Raw genomic sequence first — 6968 nt, 5'->3', positions numbered from 1 at the left:
CTGGCTGGTACTGAACTGTGATCCTAAGATCTTAGCCTCCTGTGTAGCTAGAATTACAGGTGTGAGCCACTGGCACCCAACGTTTTTTTTTTTGTCAGTCCTGGGGCTTGAACTCTGGGCCTGGGTGCTCTTTCTGAGCTCTTCAGCTCAAGGTAAGCACTCTACCATTTGAGCCACAGCACTACTTCCAGTTTTCTGGTGGTTAATTGGAGATGAGTCTTATGAACTTTCTTGCTGGAGCTGGCTTTGAGCCACGATCCTCAGATCTCAGCCTCCTCATAAGTAGCTAAGATTACTAGGCACTCCCTCTACCAGCTAAGCCACACCTCCAGCCCTTTCTTTTTTTTTTTTTTTTTGTCGGTCATGGGGCTTGAACTCGGGCTGGGCGCTGTCCCTCAGCTCTTCAGCTCAAGGCGAGCGCTCTACCACTTGAGCTATAACGCCACTTCCAACCTCCAGCCCTTTCTAAAAAAGTTATTATAAATGTGATGTACAGAAGAGGTATAGTTACACAAGTCAGGCAATGAGTACATTTCTTTTTGGACAATGTCACCCCTTCCCTCCCAGTTTTTCCCTCCCATTCCCCACCCACAAGTTATATAGTTCATTTTCAATATTGTCTTTCAATATTGCACCACTGCTGCATTTGTTCATCCTTTGTCCTTCCATTTCTGTGCCCCCCCCCCTTCCCAAAGGCAGATAAACTAGACAGAAAAGAAAGCCAGATATTGGGTGGCTCACCTGTAATCCTAGCTACTCAGAAGGCTGAGATCTGAGGATTGTGGTTCAAAGCCAGCCTGGGCAGGAAAGTCCCAAGAGACGCTTATCTCCCAATTAACCACCAGAAAACTGGAAGTGGAGCTGTGGCTTAAAGTGGAAGAGCATTAGCCTTGAGCAAAAAGACTCAGGGACAATGGCTAGGCCCTGAGTCCAAGCCCCATGACTGACAAACTAAATAAGTAAAAATAGAAACAAAAAAACCTCTTGTTTCCATTTTCTAGAGTTCCTTTCAATAAATATATGATCAAGTGCAAAGAGGCATTGTGCCTTTGTGATTCTCTCCTAAGAGTATCCTCTGGTCTCACTATGCCTAGAGTCTTATATATTTGTCATGTCCTCCAGCCCTTTTTATTTTGGTCGGTAGTGGAGCTTGAACTCTGGGCTTGGGTGCTGTCCCTGCACTCTTCAGCTCAAGGCGAGCACTCTACTGCTTGAGCCAGCGCGACTTCCAGTTTTCTAGTGGTTTATTGGAGATAAGGGTCTCACGGCCTTTGCTGCCCGGGCTGGCTTTGAACCGTGATTCTCAGATCTCAGCCTCCTGAGTAGCTAGGATTACAGGCATGAGCCACCAGCGCCCAGCTTCTCCAGCCCTTTTTTATAGTTATTTTTTACACTGCTCCTTTTTGCCCAGGACCAGCCTAGACTGCAATCCACCTATTTAAATGTCTTGCATGTTATGCCATGGTCGCAGGACCCCCCCCCCCCCCCTGCAAGAAGACCACTGAGAGTCAGACTCTACAGCTGTTTTATTTAAACGGGCTGCAGCTCGGCCTCGTCCTACACTCCAACACAGTGGAGCCTAGGAGGAGAGCCCCGAGCTAAGGATTTGCAGGACTTATATAGGCACACAATCAACCAGGTGTTTTGTTTTGATTACCACCACGTGTTGCTTTGCTAGACAGAAACAAGCAACAAGTGGTCACTGCCTCAAACTTTAACCTTTCATTGCATAGCAGAGATGACAGGCGCACATACACCTCTTCCCCTTACCCCCCCCCCCCCAAAACACACCTCTACTGTTTTGGCTTTGGGTTTTTTTTTTTTTTTAACTGTTTAAAATCGGATTTAAGAACTTTCCAGGATGGTCTGAAACTATTATCCTCCCAATCTCAGCCTCCTAAGTAGCTAGTATTACAGGTATTATTTTGCTCAACTGTGAGAGAATTTTTTAAATATGTAGTTGTAAAGCAGAATGAACAAATTTGCCCTGTATTATAAAAGCTGCTGGCTAGCTGTGGCTTAGGCATCAATCTGTTCCTGTCCAGTCAGTAGCTGAGTGAATCACTCAGATTTGACAGAAGTCAGTGGTTTGGGGTTGGAAGCATGGCTCAGTTGGTAGAGCCCTGGCCAATGAGTGAAAGTGACAGGTTCCAAGTTCAAGTCCCTATCTTACACCAAAAAAAAAGTGTGGGAGCCCTATCAGAAAATCTCAAGCCTTGGGCTCAGGCTTGCTGAATCTTGGCTACATGCATCTCCCCCTAGCCTGGGGTTTAATGGGAAATCCTATAGGATTTCTGTGAGGTTTAAATGTGCCTCAGTCTAAACAGCTCACAGCACTTAGAAAACACTGATTCCTAGGAACAGCTGCCTCAAAAGCTGCTGGGTACCAGTACTTGCAGGAGCCCCTCTGCCCCATTTATGTCAGAAGGTTTGGCATTCTTGCCAGAGACACCTAGAAATAGCGCCTTTCCAAGCTATCAAGGCTGGACAATTGGTGATTGCTTCAGGGGCTCCATGTTGTTTTCACTGTGTGCTTTCACCCTCTAGTGGTGAGTTGTGGAGCTTCCATGGAATTGAGTTCTGTCTAGAAGGGGCCCTACCCCTCCCTCCTGTCTGGTTTTTTTTTTGTTTTTTTTTGGGGGGGGGGTGGGGTGGGGGGGTTCCTGTCCTGCGGCCTGAACTCTGGGCCTGGGCGCTGTCCCTCAGCTCTTCAGCTCAAGGCTAGTGCTCTACCATTTGAGCCACCGTGCCACTTCTGGCTTTTATCTTTTTGCTTATGTGGTGCTGAGGAATCGAACCCAGGGCCTCATGCATGCAAGGCAAGTGCTCTACCACTGAGCCACCTTCCCAGCCCTGGTTAACCTTTTTATTTATTTTTATTATTTTATTTTGGTAGGTTAGGGGTCTTGAACTCTGGGCCTGGACACTATCTTTCATCTCTTCAGCTCAAGGCTAGGGCTCTACCACTTGGGACACAGCGCCACTTTCCATTTTCTGATGGGTAATTGGAGATAAGAGTCTCACGGACTTTCCTTCTCAGGCTGGCTTTGAATGGCGATCCTCAGATCTCAGCCTCCTGAGTAGCTAGGATTATAGGCCTGAGCCACCAGCGCCCAGCTCTGGTTAATCTTTTTTAATTTTTTAAAATTTTTATTGTCATTATAAAGGTGATATACAAAGGGTTACATTTACATATGTCAGGTAAAGAGCACATTTCCTTTTAGACAATGTCACCCCTTCCCTAGTGCTCTCCCAGGTTTTCCCTCCCATTCCCACCCACAAGTTGGATAGTTCTGGTTTATCTTTGTAGTGTGGAACCTTCTGTGGGTTCTGTAGGTGCTTCTCAAGGTTTGAAATATTTCCCATGTTTACCTCTGCAGTTTCAAAGGGAGTTGCAGCATAACCACCTAATTTTAAACAGACCCAGGGACACTGGCAGGGGAGGGGAGATGGGGTCCATTTCACTATGTAGTCCAGGTTGGCCTCCACTGCTAACCATCCTGTCTCAACCTCTTGAATGCTAGGACTACAGGCATTCACCCTTAGCGTACTTTTTCTCCATCCTTCCTTCTTTCCTTTTTTTTTTTTGTCGGTCATGGGGCCTGAGCTCTGGGCCTGAGCACTATCCTTCAGCTCTTCAGCTCAAGGCTAGCACCCTACCACTTAAGCCAAAGCGCCACTTCCAGCTTTTTCTGCTTATGTAGTGCTGAGGAATCGAACCCAGGGCCTCATGCATGCAAGGCAAGCACTCTACCACTGAGCCACCTTCCCAGCCCCATCCTTCCTTCTTTCCTTGATTTTTTCCTCTTCTTTCTTTCTTTCTTTTTTTTGGCGGGGGTGAGGGTAGGGTGGGGCCTGAACTCAGGGCCTTGAGCTCTGGCTTAGCTTTTTCATCTCCACTTCTGGTTCTTTGCTACTTAACTGGAAATAAGAATCTTTTTTCTTTCTTTCTTTCTTTCTTTTTTTTTTTTTTTTTTTGGTCGGTTGTAGGACTTGAACTCTGGGCCTGGGTGCTGTCCCTCTACCACTTGCAGGCAGTCTACCACTTGAGCCACAGTGCCACTCTCAGTTTTCTGGAGGGTAGTTGAAGATAAGAGTCTCGAGGGGGCTGGGAAGGTGGCTCAGTGGTAGAGTGCTAGCACACCTAGCATGCATGAAGCCCTGAGTCCGATTCCTCAGTACACATACACAGAAAAAGCCAGAAGTGGCACTGTGGCTCAAGTGGTAGAGTGATATTGAGCAAAAGATGCTCAGGGACAGTGCCCAGGCCTTGAGTTCAAGCCCCAGGACTGGCAGAAAAAAAGTGTCTCACGGACTTTCCTGCCTGGGCTGGCTTTGAATCACGATTCTCAGATCTCAGTCTTCTGAGTAGCTAGGATTACAGGTGTGAGCCACCGGTGCCCACCTGGCAAGATAAGAATCTTAAGAGTTTGTCTGCCCAAGCTGGTTCCTTACTGCCTCAGATCTCAGCCTCCTCCTCAATAGCTAGGATTATAGGCATGAGCCACCACCACCCATCTTAGAATATTTTATAGTAATAGAACAATAACATTCCAAAACTCTCTTATTTTACTTGGGGGCCTGAAAAAGCAAATCAAATATCATACTACCCTTTAGAGTCTGCTACCAAAACATAAAGAAAACAACCTATCTACTTATTGAATAAGATTTCTGTGAGAATAAATGGATATATAATAAGGAAACAGGGTAAGCCTGCGTGATTTATTGAGACAGATGTGCTAGCACATGTCTGTCATCCCAGTAATCCAGAGACTGTGGCAGGAGGATTGGAAGATCCAGGTCAACCTGGGCTACATAGACCCTGTTTCAAAAAAGAATTACTGGGTGCTGGTGGCTCAGGCCTATAATCCTAGATATTTAGGAGCCTGAGATCTAAGGATTAAGGTTTGAAGCCAGCATGGGCAGGAAATTCCATGAGACACTTACCTTCAATTAACCACCAAAAAGCCAGAAATGGGGTTGTAGCACAAGAGAGCTAGTCTTGAACAACAACAACAAAAAACCTCAGAGACAGTACCCAGACCCTGAGTGTAAGCCCTAAGACCAGCATTAAAGAAAAAAGTCATGGATCATTTCTCAAGAGCTATATTTTGACCTAGATAATTCATGTTTCAGATAAGAAATAGTGTTTTTAAAAGATTTTTAGACTACTCAGGAGGCTGAGATCTGAGGATCAAGGTTCAAAGCCAGCCTGGGCAGGAAAGTCTGTGAGACTCTTATCTCCAATTAACCACCAGAAAACCGGAAGTGGCACTGTGGCTCAAGTGATAGAGTGCTAGCCTTGAGTTGAAGAGCCTAGGCCCAGAGTTCAAGCCCCATGACCCACAAAAAAAAAAAAAGTTTTTTAGAGATGTAATTTAAACTAGATGTTTTCAGTAACAGCAGATTTTTTTTTGTCGGTAGTGGGGCTTGAACTCTGGGTCTGGGCGCTGTCCCTCAACTCTTTTGCTCAAGGCTAGCACTGCTACCACTTGAGCTACAGTGCCACTTCTGTTTTTTTTGTTTTGTTTTTGTTTTGTTTTTTTCTGAGTGTTTATTGGAGATAAGAGTTTCACAGACTTTCCTGCCCAGGCTGGCTTTGAACCGAGATCCTCAGATCTCAGCCTCCTGAGTAGCTAGGATTATAGGCGTGAGCCACCGGCGCCTGGCTTGTAACAGCAGATTTTAAAACCTGTCACAGAGAATTAGCCTATTGAAGGGCCATGAAATCATTTGGCCCTTGGCAGAAGAAAAAAAAAGGTTCTCTTGTGGAATGCTGAAGTATGTTGTATGTGTGTGTGTGTGTGTTTGTGTGTGTGTGTGTTTGTAGTCCTAGGTATAAATTCAAGACTTGTACTTACTAGCACCTTGCCCTTCCATACTTTATTTTTTTAGGTCTGAGACTGAGACTAGAACTCATTACCTGATGCTTTCACTCATTAGCTAGCGCACTACCAACTGAGCCATTCCCCAACCTCTTATTTTTTAACTCAAATTTTTTCAATATTTTCTTCTTTGCTTTGCTTTTCAGATAGGGCCTCCTATTTTTGCCTAGACCAGCCTCATACTGTGATCCTTCTACCTAGGGCCTCCCATGTAGCTAGTACAGATTTGCACCATCACATTAGTTTGTTATTTTGTTGGTGGTGGTGGAGGTCGTAGGGATTGAACTCGGCCTCGGCACTGCCCCTGAGCTTTTTCACTCTACTACTTTGAGACATAGCACTACTTCAGGCTTTCTGGTGGTTAATTAGACATAAGAATCTCAAGGATGGGCTGGGAAGGTGGCTCAGTGGTAGAGCCCTTGCCTTGTATGCTTGAGGCCCTGGGTTCGATTCCTCAGCACCACATAAGCAGAAGGAAAAAAAAGCCAGAAGTGGAGCTGTGGCTCAAGTGGTAGAGTGCTACCCTTGGGCTGAAGAGCTGAGGGACAGCACCCAGGCCCAGAGTTCAGACCCCACTACCGGTAAAAAAAAAAAAAAAAAATCTCAAGGAGTTTCTTACCTAAACCAGCTTTGAACTGAGATCCTCAGATCTCAGCATCCTGAGTAGCTAGGATTACAGGCAGGAGTCACCAGTGTCTTGAAAAGGGGTCTTGTGCCTGGGCTGGCCTCCAACTACAACTCTTCTGATCTCTACCTCCTGAATAGCTAGGGTGACAGGTATAAGCCACCATATTTCTGACCACAATTTTTATTTTAATTTGTACACCACCCTATTTCCCCAAAAAATATATCTTTGGAGTTAGATTTGTAGGAAGTTGTTATTCTCTGGAACATAAATCATGATACTTTCTTTACTTCTTTCTTTTGGGGGGGGAGAGGGATGATGATACTAGGACTTGAACTCAGGGCATGGGCACTACCCCTGAGCTTTTTGTTGTTGTTGTTCAAGGCTGAGGCTCTTCCACTTGAGCCACAGCTCCACTTCCTATTTCTTTTGAATCAAGATTTCACTTAATTGCTCAG

The sequence above is a fragment of the Dipodomys spectabilis genome, unplaced genomic scaffold (genome assembly GCF_019054845.1).
Source record: "Dipodomys spectabilis isolate Male_0828 unplaced genomic scaffold, ASM1905484v1 ptg000098l, whole genome shotgun sequence".
NCBI classification, from domain to species: domain Eukaryota; kingdom Metazoa; phylum Chordata; class Mammalia; order Rodentia; family Heteromyidae; genus Dipodomys; species Dipodomys spectabilis.
The sequence above is the reverse complement of the archived record's forward strand: the minus strand, read 5'-3'. Positions refer to the sequence as shown.